Genomic DNA, 19,429 nt, shown 5'->3' with positions numbered 1-19,429 from the left:
GCCGCAGCATCAATGATAAGGATATTCAATGTATATAATATAATTTCCTAGTAGGCTGTATTTGACGGGAACTTGCAGACAGGCCTTCCACACACATCGTGGATATGCAATTTACTATTGTACTATTCACGCTTAACACGAAAAAAAATCACATTTTCAAATATTGGAATAAAATTGTTTTTATGCCGGGCATAATTTTTTCAATCAATGAGTTATAGACATCATCCGAGGGGATATGCATCATGACATCGTAAAACTGTCTGGTCATATTATTGCAGCTAGTGGACCTTTGACGTTCCCCCTTTTTTTTTGTAGAATATTTTTAAATCTACTAATACTGAGCGATGTAGCCGTATCCTAGTTTTGATGTCTTTGTGATAAATATCGGCGATTGTTACTGTCATTGCCAAAGTCAATCTAAATCAGCGTTAGATTTTGCTTTCGATTATTATCATTGGAACATATCATTAACAACTTAAATATAATCAATAATGAACCATAGTAATAGCATTGCCTCTTAACCTTTTTAGCGATCGTACCTCCATGTACTTCCAATAAGATTTCTCGTAGCCCCCGCCCATTTTCAGCACAATTTCTGACGGTACCTATACGAAAATCAGAAAGCCCATACACATAAAATCTGGCGTAGCGCGAAGACTATTTCCCAGTTGATTGGCCGAGAAAATATTGCACTTCATATAGGCCTAATTCCACAATGCATCTCGTACACCCTGATGTGGTGCTTCTTACCCGATGGGGTCTACGGACCCTGGTTAAGAACCCGTGGAATAGAAACGTCCAATCATAGCGAAGAATTCATTGCTGTTACAGCTGTATTAGAGCGTACTACTAGCTTACTCGCCACCGATAATAACATGGATAAAGAGAACAAACAACACCCAGCATGTAAGCAACTATACGTCACGGGGGTCACAGAATACCAATGCTTGCCATACTGACCTGATTAGATAGCTATATATCCTACCCAACGCAATCTACGACCTTTTGATATATTACTATTCCCCATGGCCGTTTCATAGATTTGTTGCGTCCGTAGGATTACCAAGTCACCGTTCCGAGTCGCAAGTCCTTCTCTGATTTTAACGTTTGACCCGACTCAACTCGAGTCATTTTCATTTAATCACCCAGTCAATCCGAAACAGAGTAATTTTACGAGAAGGTCGCACCGAACCAAATCCCAATTTTCAGTCACAAATCATCAACGGGTCATGTTTTATCATCGTGAACTAGAAATGTGACGTAATAGCTGAACTGGTAGCTTTTAAAAGTCATGTGATGGTGAAGTATTTTGGGATTTCAGTGATCTTTATAGTAGTTTTAGCGTGAACTTAAAGTTCTTATATCTAAAAATTATATGTGGCACTTGAACATATGTTGAATACTTGAAATTCCAAAATGCCGTCGCGGACCGCATGCGGCCCGCGGGCCGCGTGTTTGAGACCTCTGTTTTAGACCGACTCTTCAAAGATTTATACACTGCTCTAAATCCTCAATCCAATACGATTCGTTGAAGTGGCACCGTATACCCCACAGGAAGTTGATATTAAATTGCAATTATGACTATTTTAATATTACAATAATACAGAAGTAGCCTACTGTAAATCTATATCAAATGCACTTCAGTCGGAGTTTAATGGACGATGTACTGTACGTACACCCTTGTGAACGTCGTACGACGTATGATCCTGCTGGAATACTTGATTGCTTCAGCGCATTAACTACCAGTTATTACATAATCGAAACTATTTTCGTCGCTGTTCGCCCCTGGTCTCGTGGGCAGCAGTGACCAGAAAAACCAATGCCGGTTACAGCACATTGTTCAATGAGCAAGGTTGCAGTAGAAAGGGCACTGATCTGTGTCACATCCCCACACGCGCCAAAAGTCGGTGGCAACTCTGTCAACAAATTTTAGCGGTAGTAACATCTTAGATTAATATTCCACGTATTTGGATTTCAATCACTCGCTGCATAATGCTGGAATCATGAAAACATAACTTCACCTTGTATTGGTATTGTATTGGTATATTGCCATACGGATAACTTAGCGGAACTTGCTAGGAATGACAGCGTTTCTATTTGGCAAAAATAAATTAATCATCCCTTCTTCCTCTCTCATTCTCTCCCATCACTGTTGCGCACTTGTCTCGGGTATGGGCTGGAGCTAGACTATAAACCTATATTTCAGCTCAGTGCTTCTCAAAATCCTTGAGAGTAACAAAGTATTCCGATTAGAAGTGACGTCATATGCATGCACATGAGTTATTCTATTCTAAATAGAGAATTAGGCTTCGCGTTGATTTGAGTATTCTAGCATCGCTCATCATGATCTTACAATAGTATTAATGGCGTGCAAAGTTCAAATATGAACGGATCATGCAACCGCAAAGAATAGGCTATAAGGCCTGTTCTACTTCAAAGTTAAGACAATTAGGTATTTTTCCACCCTATCTATTTCGTTGCGCTTCGTGACAATGCTTTGGTCCGTGAGTTGATCATGACTTCATGTCCACTAACGCTATTGGATTTGTACTATATGTTTCGTATGCTGCGACACGACCAATCGAGGTTTCAAAGCTGCCAATTTGGGAAACAGTTTCGAAACTACAATTAAAGTTAATAAATTAAGTCTTAGTGAAAAGGAGCTTATAATTTCAGTAATTGAAAAACAATTCCTCACCACTGTTCGACTCGAATCATTTGAATTAATACTTGATTCATATTCAACAGCTCAAACCATTGTGCCCAGCCATAGCTGACACGGTGCCTTTTGCAAAGCACATAAGAGGCAATCCCTGGGACCCGGTGTGAATGTGCATGACTTTACCCTGATACCTGAAGACACTTGACGAATAACATTTAAAGCTCTACCGCGACAAATGAGGCGACCGCAACATAAATGATATAGCGAGAACATGTGCGTCAACTTAAAATGTCTTATGACAAAATACGACCAATCAGAGGTGTGTCAACAGTCTATACTGAGACGATGCTAAGCTGTTCAACATCTCTTTCCAAACTCTTGTTCAACACTCACTGTACGTTATAGGCAACGGTACCAACACGCTATCCTTTCCCACTCCAGGTCACAAGATACTTCAGCTTGATTTCAAGCTTCCGATTGATCCATTTCTGTCACCGTGAAACGGAAAATGTTATTTCGTGCGGTCTTACAAAGATATCAACAGTGCCTGATTCAAGTATCGCATTTCCGCACTCGGCTCATCAGCTTCCTTTCAGCGTTACAGGTATACAGCTCGATCAATACACCGAACGGATCATGCACAAACGGTATGGTGATGTGGTAGTGTTGTTGTTGTAGTTGTTGTTGTAGTTTTTGTTGTTGTTGTTAATGATGTTGTTGTAGTTGTTGTTGTTGTTGTTGTTGTTGTTGTTGTTGTTTATTGAAAGACTCATTTGTACTGGACGTAATGTGTTCGTTGAATAATCTGTTTTCCATCTGTGGTCACTGGTCAGCGATCATGTTTATCAGTATCGTGTATGGCTGACTAGAAGGCTCTAGCTATACAACAGAGTAAAACAGGTCGTGCGAGATCTATTTAGTCTAAAACGCCGCGAATTCTGTCACATTATTATGGTTTAGCAAAGGACTAGCATTTGTCACGTTGCATCAATGCCTACACATGTACCGTTTTCGAAACGTTCCTACTCGGATTTCAACGAACGTAAGCATAATCTGGTAATCAGGAGCAACGCATCACGAATTGCATACGTTACTGATTGTTCATTGATTTCGACCTTTTCGATTGTATTTTGGTTAGGCTTACCATATTTTGGAAATGTAAAAAGAGGACACTTTTTCAGAAATTTCAGACATGCAAAACTGGAGAAGAATTCTCAAAAACCGGTAAATTTTTCCCACTTCGTGATCGGTTGACTAAAAAAAAAGGTCTTCTGTTCGCTCAGAGCTAAAATAACCGCTGTTCCCTCCGAAATACCCGCCGGAGCTTCACTTCTGCGCTAATTTGCGGCATTTCACTGGCAATTTCCTCTAAATCTGACCTGAATTTTCAAAAAAGAGGACAAAATCTCAAAAAAGAGGACAAAAGGGCGTCCTCCGAGGACACTTTCAAAAAAGTCAAAAAAGAGGACAAATCCTCTTAAAAGAGGACGTATGGTAAGCCTAATTTTGGCTATCACAATGAGGCACTGTGTAACTAAGACGATGCAGTGCACTATCCGTATACACAAGTGACGTACGGTCAGGAAAGGCTTGTGAGCCAGTGCCGCATCTGTCGTCAAGATCAGTAAAAAAATTGCGAAAACCTTCAATGAGTATTGTTTTTTTCGATCGATACACACAAAATCACGAGATGGGCATATTTAATGTTCAAAAATATGGCACGGAAGCAGTGGCGTAGCAGCATGCGGTGCAGCCCCTGGCTCTCGATTAAAATGCCGCCCCCCTAAGTAGACCGCAGCAAATTTCGACATAGATTCCAGTTCAAGCAATCTTATCGATAAAAATAATTACAAATAATACGCCGCGTTTCAGCGTCACCGTCTCAACGTTAAGAAGGCCACAAATAATCAAGACAAGAAATAGCGAACGAATGTATTGTGCACACAGGGGAGGCGAGTGGCGCAGTGTGTAAATCAACTGCGCTGCGGCACCAACGGTGGTTAGTCCGAACCCATGTTCAAGCTAGTTTCTATGTGTCGGAGGTTTATCTGGGCTCTTCATCGCTGATTCCGCTGTACTAACAGTGTCTTGAAAAGACCCAGAAACGCAGTAAGCCACGCTGCACAAAGTCAGCATGCGAGACCAGAATTTCAATGCATGGGAGAGTGAAATGAAGAGTGAATAGTGAAATGAAAGTGAAAGATCGCGAAGCGCTTGAAGAAAGACGCAAATATCTACGATACTTAAAAAGACAATGACACTGAACTGTATAATTTCCATGTCGTGATGCACAAGGCCTAACAAGCGTCATTGAAGTGCCTTGAATTCATATTAATAATAATATTGTGCAAATATAAAATCAAAAGCCACCTTAAAACATAACATTTCGGGCTTTCGCCGAAACAAAATCAGCGATAATATCTTCAAATTCAAGTTTTTGAACGTAGTCTCTTTCTATAGACAGACTGGATAGAGCTGATAGGCGATCATCATTCATGGCAGAACGTAAATACGACCTAATCAGTTTGAGCTTTGAGAAGCTCCTCTCACAGCTCGCATTTGAAACACCAATGGTCAGATAAAGTTACAGACACGAGCATAAATACGCTGTCGGTTCAAGTAGCTTTGCATTAACTAACCACAGTAAAACATCAAACGCTGTTGCACTATACGATCAAACGTGGTTTCACTGCTCCGCACCAGCGTCTTAAATCTGTCAATTTCCGCAGCCTACTCCATAAAGTCCACCTCGTCGTCATGAGTGTTTTTAAAAGCGCTGGTGAATAAATTGGGACTTTCGCTTTGCAGCAGCGCCTGGGGATTAAAAATCCAAACATATCATTTAAGTGGTGTATGCCGGTAAACCTAGTTTCAGCTTCAAGTTTAAATCTGCTTCTGTATTTCTGCTTGTCTTGCTTCCTTCTTCTTTCTAAAGAAAGCTCCACTCTCTTGACACGTTTTATTTTCGAGTCTTAATTAACACTTGTATAAATTTAAGCGCAATCTGTCAATCTGACAATTGTTACCATCTTAAGCAATTCCTAGAACTGGTTTACCTTCACAGCTATCTCGGTCTGCTGTACCAAATCGTAACCCAGAGTATAGATCACTAACCTACGAATAGATGCGCAACTTAGTTCTCACACTTGAATACGCAGACAAGCCTATACTGCTGAGCCAGCTAAAAGCAGCATTATTTGTCTTGGTCATCCTATAGTTGGCAAGGCCCTCCGAGCGCTCAAATTTAACAACACTGATCTTAAAAGCTATTAGTGCCCTGATTCCGGAAATATAATTTACATGCTAGTATGAAAATCGGCGTAGTTCCGAATAATCGTTCGATATAATTTCCATTATCATGGTCAATTCGTCATTGTGTTGCGATTGTCAGGAACAACCGGCCATGACGGCTATTTCGGAGTGGTTCCATTGCCATGTTAACTGATTAATTTGTGTTTTCGGAATCAGCGCAACACTAGCTTTCGATTGAGACCAGTTTGATTAAATTTAACTCGCGGGACGCCAGCTATAGGACTACCAATTACGCTGCTTTTAGCCGGCTGGTGCAGCCTCATTTTGCCGCCCCCTTCGAGCCTGCCGCCCCTGGCGCAGAGCCAGAACCGCCAGGTGGCTGCTACGCCAGTGCACGGAAGGCGTGATTAGACAAAAAAGAGTCTGGTAAAGTGAAACTTGACCTGGGCTCCAGCGCCTCCTAGGTGGGCGAATTGAATTTGTAAGAGGTTTTTGGTATTGTAAGTTGCAGCACACGAAGTGAAGAAATCGGACCAAGATGAACTCTAACACTTTTGAGAGTATGAGCCCTTTGAAGATTTTCGACATGTCCTATCCTCATATTTGAGAGCTACAAATTAAATCACCAGTCTAATTCTTCATCGCACTAAAATGAATGATTTTGTTAGTGTTGCGACCATGTTTCCTCTAATTTTTCACGGGTATGTGCGCACTCCCCAACTCACTGCAGGGTACCTTGTACAACAGTATGACAAAAACAAGTCACCACTTCGGCTTTTTTGTGCGCGGCAACGCACGCGCGCAGCTAAGAGAGAACGTTGGTTTCGACTCGCAGCCTCACATGTGCGTTATATAATATGGGTTGCTTTGTTTGGAATTCATTCATGTGTAAGTTCAGAACTCCAGTATTTCCTAAATTTGTTGTGTGCATAGGTCTATGCAACATCTTTAGTTGATTTACTAGAGTCGTACAAAAAATAAAACAAAACCCAATACAAATAACTTCCCCGTATCTCCAATCACAGATGTGGATTCGTGATGTGTACATAGGGTTCTAACCTGATAGGTGTGAGCCCGTACCTGATTGTTGATATGTCAACCTTGATGTGATCCCGAATACAGTACATATAAAATTGTTATATCGTGAATTAGTCGAGTGGTCATTGGGCCTGATTCAAAGCGCGAAATATTCCCAATAGTCAAGTCCGAACCCGGATAGGTCTAACCCCCCCCTTCCCATTGGTTTTTAGTACAATCCTGAAAATATGGGGGCGCCTGACCATGGCAATTCCTGAAAAGGGGTGCTGAAGAGAAAGGTTTATGCATGACTGGCCTAGCATCATTCAAAATATTAAATTATAAATAATCGAATGCTATTGTCACACAGATTCCCAAAATCCAAATATTATAAATATAAGATAACCTTCCAAATCACCCTTCCAAATCACCAAGGAATTTGAATTTAGGCTTCGGAAAACTATAACCGGTAAGGCACAGATGAATTTGTCGCGTATATTTTAGTTGCACTATGGCTGGGAATAATAAAACCATTCTGGGCCAGATACCGGCGGCTCCTACTACGACCACGACTGCAAATTGACATCGACTCCAGCGATGCGATGAGATGAACCGAGCGGCTACGACCTCGACTACAAATCCAAAATCGGCGACTGCTGAGACGAGATGACCCGATGAAGGGGAAAGATTTTCTTTATGAAATTATTGATATTTTATGTACATACTTGAATAAAAACCACTCAAACGGTTCATGCAACTCTTTGGTGAATGGGATGTACTATAGAGAACTGGAGAACGAATTTTTTAATACGTAGCCCAAGTACATAGTGCATAGTGGCCTATATGTATTGTACCTACCGAAGTTGCATTGTCAGAACATTCAATCCAGTGATATAATCGATCTCTGTGACTCTTTCATTAATGTACGATGATTTCAAGGTTAGGTATTTTTAACCGACTCTTAATTTTAATATACTGCGTTAAATCCTCGATCACTTACGATTCGTTGCGGTGGTATATTTACACAGGATGTTGATAACACTATGTTGACCTTGATTTTGCACTTGGTTTTAAGCTAATTTTGGCGTGCTGATTCCACAAATGCTGCTGGTTTTCTTCTATCACGTCAAGTTTTTACTTTACGACAGGAGTGTCAAACTTGACTTGTTCCGCGATCCAGATTCAAAAATTTTGATCGTTCGCGGGCCCGACCAGTCAAGTCCATACCTTTGTTTTGCACTGGAATGCTTTATTATCAGACGCCATGTACAATAGTATCATACGTTATATCACGTAACACGTGGACTCTGTTCGAGCAACACCGTTATTTGCAAACAATCGAATGGGCAAAAATACGATGATCAGCCAATTGAATACGGTTATATACCACTAAAACAGTTGCTCTAACGACGATATAGTTGGAATATTTATATGCAATCCTTGTTTTAGTCGAGATGCGTCGTTTGTCCAACATATTCGTGGTGATGAATAAAAGAGATTGCCAATGTGGGCGTAGGAATTTCATTTATTATTTTTATATCACCAACTCACCATTCAAGTTTCTCTGGAGGCCAGAGCTGGGCCTTTTAGGTCCAGGTATGAAGCAGTGTGACCATAGAAACATTCCAATTATATTTTTCATATATTTTACTTGCAACGGGCTTGAATTGTCGTTTACATCTCCGTGAATAACTATTATTTGGTCCATTTTTTCAGAAAGCTATGAGCTAAGTGTTCACTTTTTTGCCTTGCAGAATAGTGTCAACATCATCGACTTTTTCCTGATGGTTTCTTGAGTGAGAACTCAACGCTGCCAAAAGGCGATTACAATGTGCCCTATGGTAATGTTCGACATTTGCTGTCTTTAGGGATTATTTACGTCAAATTATTTATTACAAGAAATCTCAACTTCTGTTAAAATGTACTGGATTATACAATATTTATTTCAATTTACTCAGAATGACCTCGCTGGCCAGACGAAATAGTCTGACGGGTCGGAGGCGGCCCGCGGACCGTATGTTTGACACCCCTACTTTACGAAATACGCCCAAAATAGGCAAATTTTCACCAATTTAGCCATATTACTTTTCCATACCATATCAAAATCAACAGTTTTACCACATAATAAGTTATATAGCCAAGGGCTCAATTGAACTAAATCGATCTAGGCTAGGCCGATGCTTTCAGTCATTTTTGATTACAGGAGGCAAACATCCGAGGATATTTCACACACATATTATATGCAAACTGCAGGATATGACAAGAAAAATAAACAGTATATTTACTATCAGTCATATGTCCAATGCCCCAATCAGCGTATCCAGTGTAACTTGAAACTCCTATACGCTCGATAATTTGGATCAAGATCAAAATCTTAGGGATAACAAGTCTCATCATGAAGATTTTGAGATCGAAGATGATTCAGTACGTAAAGTAGTCCGTCAACACGAGTTATTGATCGGGTATAAGCTTTGGGAGTTAGTATAGAAATCTTCGGAACTTTTAACATCCTTACGAAGTGAGAAATGATTACTTGGCAAGGTAGATAAGATATGTCACTTTCGATCAGGAGAAACAGCCTTTTCTTCGTAGGCCTACTTCCGGTAGGCCGACGAGGAGTTAAGAGTTGGGAATACCGATTTAGAACTCAAGTGAATAGCAAATGCCTATAAGTAGCTCAAAAAGGCTCCTAAAGTATGCCATTCTCCAAAATGGCAACGTCCTAGGTGCAGTAACAATCGCAAACTAAGTTAATTTTCGTGAATAATACAGAAACACTTAATTGTTGCAATATCACGAGCACGATTGGATCATACGTGTTAGATTTGAAATGCTGTGTTTTCTTACAGTCGTCAGACAATAAGGATGCACATGTAGCCCCAATTCACATGTGCCACTGCCATATGTTTATGTTTGACAGCAGACATTCAACAAAGCTAAAATATCTAAATAATTACCTTGAAAACCTTGACACAGTCAGAGATGGCTAAGGAGAAAATGTCCCCTAACATCTGAAAACCATGAGGGTAAGATACCAGAGTAGATTGGAGCTTACATATGTTGTATGACTATTGCTCGAGTATCAAACTAGACAACCTACAGAATTATTGGTTTTTAGCGTGAATTTGGACCCTGAAACTCGCACTTTATGTGTCATGTAGAAGCAATATCAGTTTAAATCAATCAAATAAAGCAGTGTAAATGTTTATTTGAAGTATCGACTGCTTGCGGTTTTCAAACGTTTTATACAATAAGCATAAACTATTAAAAGTAGTGCTATTATGTGAGTTTTGAGACAGTGTGGCGGGTGCCTAACCCTGAAACCTGACGTGGTAGAGAAAAACAGAAGTCGATCTGGAATTCAGCGCCCAAAAGTTATTTCAAATCAATTGTCTGATCAAAGTCAACAAAAAATGTGCTGACCAGTGTAATTGATAATAAATTGCAATTATGGCTATTTTTATGACAATATTACGACCTGCCGAATTACCCTAAATCTACATCAAATACACTTCAGTCCGAGCATGATACACACTTTTTTCAGCGGCATTACGATATAATGACCCCGTCGGAATACTTGATTACTTCATCATTAACTTGCAGTTATTATATCATCGAAATTATTTTCGTTGCTGTTAGCCGTAGGCTGTAATAACCGGGGGACAAAATCCGTCGTTCCCCTCTCTTATTTCGACTTGTACACTGTGACTTCATACGTGCCACTACGTCTTTTAATAATATTATTAATATTATTATGCATAAAAACATTTAGTGGTGCTTTTCGCATCGACGGCTTTTTGCACCACGGTGATTTAGACATTTTGATCAATACGATGGCAAGAAATTTCATAAAAACACAAAATGAGTACGTAGTTAAATGCGACGCTTTGACTACGTCTAATCAGAGTCGAATTAAAAGCTATATGTAGTCTATGTATAAGTCGATATTATGAAAATGTTTTTGAGGGAATATCATAATAAATATAACTCAATTTTCACTAATTTTGCAATTTCCAAATAGCTCCGTGTACCACCTCAAAATGCTCCTGTGGCCCACCGTTCGAGAACCACTGGTTAAACATGAATCACGGAATCACGGAGTCGCGGCGGCTAACAGGCAATACAGAGCTAATAGATTCCCTTACAGATGTATATGTTATCAATTTTTCACCCATGCCTACTGTAACGATAGCGTAACAAGTACCAAGCCATGCGTGCAGTGTATTCCAGATTTAAGTCGTGTTCCTTGTCTGTTGTTGCTCTTATTTATTTGGCATATTTAATAATTGTTTATCTTTCTACATGCATAATTAGTAATTAGGATCAATGATGTTCGTGTAAGATTGTTGCTGGAATAAATTGGTAAGATTTGGATTGTTTGATAGGACACAGTAGACTAGTATTTATTTTGTTTTGGTGTAAATTTCAGTTCACCGTATCACTTACTTATTCCACTACTGCAAGAAGATTCATGTGCCTTGGTCGAGGTCGACTCCAGAATTCCTACCTAAGTGTTGGAGGTTTATCTAGGCCCCTCCTCGCCACCTAATCCGTGTATTAAGCGGTGTCTTAAAAAAGTCTACAAGTGGGTTGCGCTACAAGTCGGCATCTACGGAATGAAGTATGAAGAAAATTAGCCTGGTGTAAATGACCATAACAGTTGATAAACACCATGAATACCACAAACATCAAAACAACATCAACAAACGACTAGATATTATAATATTTAACATCTTATCTGACAAACCACTTTTTTGTTTTTCCTCCTCATGTTATTATTTCCCTGACTATATAGGCCTAATATACCCAAATTCTAACCTGTAGATTTACAGTATTTTCTAGAGGCCGGCAATCTCTTGTGTGCAGCGTGCCAAAATGTCAAAAAAATGTCAAATTAGTATCAGCTTGCGTGCAAAACATTCAATTTATTAATATATAACGTTTCAAACAAGGAATAGCACCAACCGTTTTTATGCAGCTGGTAACGTCATCCGTTACGCCAGTGATTCTTGAATTATTGGTCACGAAGGGAATAAATTTTGGTCGCTATCGCACCCGACCCACATAATTTATTTTCAATCACGCAATGGTCCATCTTATGTGGTTGGTTTGATCGTTTCCAAGTTCGCTGTGTTCAGTACCATATCCAATAAGTGACAGGCCAATTAGTTGTTACGATGATTTATCTGATGATGATAAAATGTGCCCACCCCTGTATCATTCAAGTCGGTCTGGTGTCACATTAAAGGTTGGTCTGACACCAGATTTATCTGCGAAGTCCGTGGTTAAGCCTTAGAGATTGTCATTGTAATCGCTTACAATTTACATGTATCAGACGAAACTAAAAGAATATCTCTTCCCGAGAGACGAACACTATTCCAAAATCGCATTTCGACACGTGACTCATTATATTCCTCGGCGGATCTCATTTGGTATAGGCGACTCAAGCTGCGGGCGCTGCACTATTCGGTGCTGGTCACTTCGGTGCCTTGACGGTGGACATATGAAGGACGAACGTTTTGGCCAGCATGCATCAGTTATTTTATTTCGTGGTTTTATCGCCGTCAATCATTTTGGCAACGCATAGCCTACACCGGACTGGAGTCGCATGATCGCATGTTGTCCTAAACTTTATGTCTGGGTCGTGTGTTCTATTGTGTGAAACTGCGCGGTCCCGGAATGCCGGTTCATACAATAGTTGCGCTGCCGTAGGCTGCACAGTGAACACTCCTAGACTAAAGCATCCATACGATATTCGTTTGATGTTCTTTCATAACTGCATAACGGTTGAGTAATTTCTGTACGTTATGCATATTTTTTTTAAACATTTTCTATATGCATATATATTTATTTATTGCGGGTTCCTACATTATAATCAAGACATCATAAATCATCGCGCGACGCGCGGAATAAAATTTCAAGATATGTGAAATCGGCCTTGAAAGATTTTACGAAATAATTTGTACATTTTGAAAGCTTCTGTTTCACTTTTTGCAAAAACTTGGTCTCAATATGACGTTTGAGTGAAATCATATGGCATGCCATAAAAAATCATCTCGCGAGCCACAAATGGCACGCGTACCTGGGGTTGCCGACCCCCTCTATAATCTACATCCAAACTCCAACCTGTGCATATATAATACTACTTTTTAAACCCTATTCCTCTAACCCAGTCTTGTGGCCTATTCGTTGTTACTCGTTGCAAGTCGCTCAACCGTTTGGTTCTTAACTGTCGCTCAAAATTTTTTGTGTGCTTGTATTTTTCAGTACTCATGATTAGGAATAGTTCGGAAACTTTCGAGTTTTTTTTAATTGACGGGTATTTACGTATCATGAATAAAACATGAATAGCATGTGATTGTTGCTAATTACGTCGCTACGGTTGCCAAAGACCACCTTTACCGAATTTGAATTTTATGAATATCAATTACAGTACCAGTAATTGTAATTGTAATTTGATATTTTTACCCTAGAGTAATTTTAATTGTAATTGTAAGTGAACCGAATTAATGTAATTGATCCAACTCTGATATATATGTTATATATATATCAGGTATAACTGGTACTCAAGAAGTCAGTTCCGCACCAACCATGAATCTCACCTCACGTCACTAGCTACACGTAGCCTACACTCGTACAGTATATATCGTCAACTATCCATCTGCAGCATCCTGACTATAGCGGAATATATTCATTGTGTAATTTTGTTATCCGCTAAAAGGATTGTAAATGTGGAAAAGTCGTCACGCAATATCTCAAAACACAACCAATTTCCAGGAAGCACCCGATAAGACTTCTTGCGCCGCATGATAAATAATGATTAGATATGCCACACCATTTTATACTATATAGGGGAGATGTGGTACCGATGGATCACTGGGACCGAAAATACTTGAATAATTCACCATGATAATTCCATGATTACACTCCGCAAATTTGTCTACAATTACATGCTGACAGAATCTTTCCTCACATGCAAAAAAAATCGACCTGCATGAGTTATGGGGTCCGTGACGAATGATGTACGTTTTAGGGGGTGTAAAGTAAATTTGGATCGACATTTGCATTTTTCTATATCACCTTTCAGACTGACAAACCCGCCATGATTTCTGATGTGAAGTATAGGGCTTGTATCAAGGTATATAATGGCACATATTTTTTAAATCAATACCATCCTCGAGTGGCCTATTTTTCAGTCAATTACAATATTTATGGGGTGGGGGACCTATGGTACCATAGCCAAATCAAGCAAAATAGATGGACCAACTAATCACTTAACAACAGAAACTCGCCTACATATATATAGGCTGTAAATCAAAGTTACCTGTGGTGTTTCATCGCTATTACGAGGTATTTGAAAGTCAAAATGTCGATTTGCGGGTAATATATATGTGGCATTAATTTTGTAAATTTAAGCGTAAATCAAAACATGATTTTATGCCAACATTTGAGTTGATATGATGGATTTTATTCTTGAAGGTCGCAACGAGACATTCTTCATTGGCTTGCTGTAGCTTAGCTTATAGTACACAACAAAACCAGTTAACAAATTTGAGTTTTTGAGCGTATGAATCATAGGTCCCATGGTCGTGTGCCATAGGACCCACCGGGTGGGGACCGATGACACGTTCGAGCAACAAATTTTAAACGTTTATCAATTTTTTTGAAAAGGCGGATATTCATGTAAATGTCTGCGATAGGTAGAGCTTGTATCGAAGTGTTGAGACAGCAAAAGATATGCTATTCTCGGCTGAAGATTTGAGGGCCAGAGATCATTTTGCAATTTTTGATCCATCGGTACCACATCTCCCCTACTCTCGTATTGGAATGAAGATATATGTAATTTATACATCGGCGTTGTTCTAAAATGATTACATTCAAACAATTGTTTCACATTCGAATTTACGTCTAGTTATACAAAGACAGTGATGTCGTTGGAGCGGTAATAAAAATATGGTCGTGTTGTGGTATCTGCGGCAGTAAGACAGGCTGTCACGTGCTACATCCAGGGCTGAGGAGTCAGTAAATTTTACCACCGACTCCAACTCCGACTCCGACTCCACACATTTCGACAATTATATGCCATAGTGTAGCTTAAATGACTATCATATATCCATTATCCATTGAACATATGCTAACATATGATTAACGATGGCATGTAGAATTGTTTCATTGTGGCACAGCTCGAACTATTCACTATGCATGAAAAATTGCCTTTCTAAATTTGCTTCCTTTTTCATATTTCATCAGTTTTCACAACATGGACTCTCTAATAACCTAATTCTAATATGTATGAATCATTCGAACACGGCATACATCCCATACTGTATAATTAGATGTAGATAAACAATCGAAGTGTTGCTCTTGTGTATGAGTCAGCAACTAATACAGAGATACATCTTACTAATTTTTTCATTACACACTGTACTGATTACAAGCACACACAATCTCACTACTAATAGACATTGGTCGTAAACGAAATTTAGGAAGTAGTCAAATAGCATATGTATAGTCTACATGCACTTAGTCAAGTATTCAAGGACTAGGACTTGCAGTCCTTTTCAACCATTTGTTCGAACCAAGCAGCTAAGCTGGGAGGAGTATGGGAAGGAGCGTTTGGTTATATTTACATCAATTTTAAAACCAGACGATGTATTTACTCTGTCGCGATATCATGGTATAATTCCAAAATTTGCATCGATTTTAGACTGCATTGCGAAGATACACATTGCTTGTTCCTTCCTCTATGCAACTGAATTGTATTTTGCAAATAATGCTCAATTCTATATATTAGGGATGGTGTGAACGTGAGGTTCACGTTCGCGTTCTGTGTGTGAACCTCGGAAATTCAGAGGTTCGTGTTCACAACAGAACCTTGATAGGTTCTGCACTGTGAACCTTTTACATATATAGATTTTAAATTTTCACTTCATTTTGACATCTTCAGTACAAATTTATTGCATTTCAACTGCGGGCCACTCTGTGCATGCCGCTGGCAGCAGGAAAAATCAACACAAAACGAATATGCGCCTTGACAATCTCAAAAATTTTATTTGCTTTGTTACAAAAGTTTGCTCAAAATATTCAGATTTCCGTTTGTGAATATTTAGCGACTCTCTGCTAAGAGCCCGACTCGCAATCACACAACGTCACGAGCGAAATACACTACATGTAGTCAGCGAATGATGCTTATTCAACCAATCAATCTTGACTTTATATGTTTATTGTATCATATAAAACCGTGCAATTGGGGTGTTGGCTACCGCTGTATAACTTATTAATGGGATAATATCGGTAGCAAGTCCAGAAACCCTGTTTTACACTCTGCTCAAAATCAATGTAGCAATACTCAGACGCTGAATACATTGTCCGGTCTGGCCAAGACTGTAAGGCGTAAGCATATATTCCATGGCAAGTCCTCATCGAAATTGTTGGCAAAGCAACGGATAAAATTGATTTTATGGAAGTATTATATCATTTGATTGCCTCAGTTGATACATTAAGCGACGTTTAAAACGCCAATATGCACTTCAGCATTGCGACATTATGTGGCCTGGGTCTTCGCTAGATATCGTTTTCATTAATATACGCTATCACTTCATTGAAAGATTGGGTTGGGATTAGCAATATGACGTCACGTGACGTCATGAGGTTCACGTTCGTGTTCACACAGAACCTTTGAAAAAGGTTCGCGTTCACACGAACCTGAACCTTCCAGAGGTTCACACCATCCCTACTATATATGTCAGGGGTGGCCAACATTTTCGGCCAATGGGTCACATGAGATTTACGAACCATTGCGCGGGCCACGTGAATGCTGATAACCTTTTTTAGTCGCCCGATAGGAGCGAACCGAGTTCGGTAAAATTGAAAACAAGACCTATATGACTACGTTTTAAAATTGATACCAATTATGTCATGAAAACTCAGTGTGCACTGTGCAGTCATGCCCTGGTCGCGAGATGCACGAAATGTTTTCAAATGTGATGAATGAATTCGATCAATAAATATATTACGTGCACATGAGCGGGGTTGCCTATGTATAGCAATGAGCTCATTTGGCAAGGGCAGGATAATTTGACGTTTTAGACATAGCAATATCGACGGTTTCGGTGAACATGCCTCTGTCATTTTGAGCAAATGTTTTATCGCCGACGATCAAACACAAGCGAAGTCGCATGTTGGACGACACGTTATCTCCTAATTGCGAGTATTGTTGGACTCAATTCTGTAAATTACGCTTATTTATAATTTCTAGGAGGGTTTCCAATACTAAATGAAAGAAATGTGACAATAAATCATGCGAAGTGCTAAGAAAAGATTCAAGTCAAATAAATATGCTACGGATATTTTATTTTATGGTCATATACGAGGATCTTCGCTGAATGTGGCGACTCTGGTTACGCCAATGCTACGAAACTGATGTTTTAGTCATCATCAAATTTCGCGGTCAGGCCAATCAAATTTTGGTTGACCTTGCAATTTTACCTGATTTTATATCTAATTTCGAGAATTAGGCTACCTCGCATGCCACACAAAACCATCTGGCGGGCCACATTTTGCCTGTGGGGCACGGTCTAGCCACCCCTGATCTGTATCGTTACTAATAACAGTGATTGATAGTACATAAAAGTCCTACAATAGTTATTATTAGTAATTTAAAGCAGTGCTCTTCAACCGGGGTTGTCGTACACCAGGGCCGGCCAACCCGTGGCCCGCGGGCCACATGTGACCCGGGAGAAGGTTTTGAGTGGCCCGCGAGGCAATTTCCGAAATTTCTATTATCATCAAAAATTGATTGCAATTGAACATGCAAGGCCAACCAAAAATTTGATTGGTCTGGCCGCAACATTTGAGATGTGATGACTAAAATATCAGTTCCGGCGCATTGACAGATCGATCAGCCATTCACATATTGGTATATCTTCGTACACTACAAGAAAGCAGAATAATTAGCGATAGATTTATCAAAGGTAAAAATTTTCTACAAGCTTGGCGCAACATGTTGTCACTCGATTTCTTGTTTTTAATATTGTTGCCCTTTTGTGAAAATGGAAGAACTCCTACTGTATCAGATTAAGTCAAACTATATTCACGTACGAGACAAATTGTCGTTCAACATATGCGACATTGAGTTTGCGCTCGCAGTAAGACCGTCGACTATGAAACCTAGGCACGAAATGATTGACGCATGCTGCTCGCATCTTTCGATATCGATATGTCCATGTGCCGAATAGCCCAGTCCTCGCAAACTTAGCCCAGCGAAATACAACAAGCCCGCAATATAGTCAAGTGACAATATTATTGACCTATGAATTTCAAGAAATTTTCGCGCCTTGCGCGGCTTGTGGCCCGCGCAATAATTCGTCAATCGAATGTGGCCCGTTGGCTGAAAAGGTTGGCCAGCCCTGTCGTACACCCTAGGGTGTACCAGAATTTGCAAAGGGTGTACCACTCGGATGGGGTGTACAGGGGTGTACCAGATCCGAATTACAATGAGCCGATGGCTAGCTATCACAAAGACAGGTTTATAGGCAGGCCGTGTTATTTTTGGCAAATGCCAAAACTGCCAAAAATAACTTATTTTTGGCATTTTTCGATTTTTATTTTTGGCAGTTTTGGCATCGTCCTCTAAATAGATAGTTTCAGCATCGAATTAGTCACAAAAACGCTTTATTTGGGCTAGTTTGTCAAAAGACACCACAAAATGTGCAGCATCCACGCATAATCAGTGCCAACAAACAATAAGAAGAAGAAAAAACCTAACGATTTCATAGGTTAATAATATCAAACGAAACCACAAAATGTGCAGTATCCATCGGAATCGGTGCCAATACGCAAAAAAAGCCTAACAAACACGCTCAACAGCTGACTGTCACAGCTGTTGAATAGACTTAAATCGTTTGCACCGTAACAGTGCTTACAAAATCAGGTCAGCTAAGTTTCTCCTAAATTCATTTCTCGCCCAGCGAATCTGGGAAATGTCGGCTTCAACAGTAGCCGTTGAGGGAAAGAATGTTACCAGTCATCCATAAAAGGTTTTCAGAGCTTCAAAATCTTTGGAGGGCCGAACCGGCTTCCATGCATCATGAAAAGAGATCACTATACGCCAGTGCCATCGATCTCATCGCGGAAGGAATTTTCTTCCCGATCCTTTTCCAGGAGTTTCCTGTGTTGTCTCTCAACACATTGTATTTAGTAGCCCGACTATCATTTCTCCTTCAGTCTACCGATATATTTTCGGAAGACTTTTGTCACTTCAGGGGGCGTTAATATTACCAACTCGCATGGAAGAGTCCTGGAGTCCTGTCTGGCAAAACGAGACTATGCAGCTCAGAAATAGCCAGACAGTTTGTTGCGTCACAATGTTCAACTTGATCACAATGCAAAAATCGTGGTTGATTTTGGGGGTTCCAGTTCCATGAGCAGAATATAATTTATATTTTAATAATCAGTACTGCAGCAGCTTCTCATTGATACCCGTTTTATCAAATTTAG

Source organism: Botryllus schlosseri, chromosome 9, assembly GCF_051294905.1.
Source record: "Botryllus schlosseri isolate E-star chromosome 9, Bs_hap1, whole genome shotgun sequence".
In the NCBI taxonomy this organism is placed as follows: domain Eukaryota; kingdom Metazoa; phylum Chordata; class Ascidiacea; order Stolidobranchia; family Styelidae; genus Botryllus; species Botryllus schlosseri.
This window is presented reverse-complemented; position numbering follows the sequence as displayed.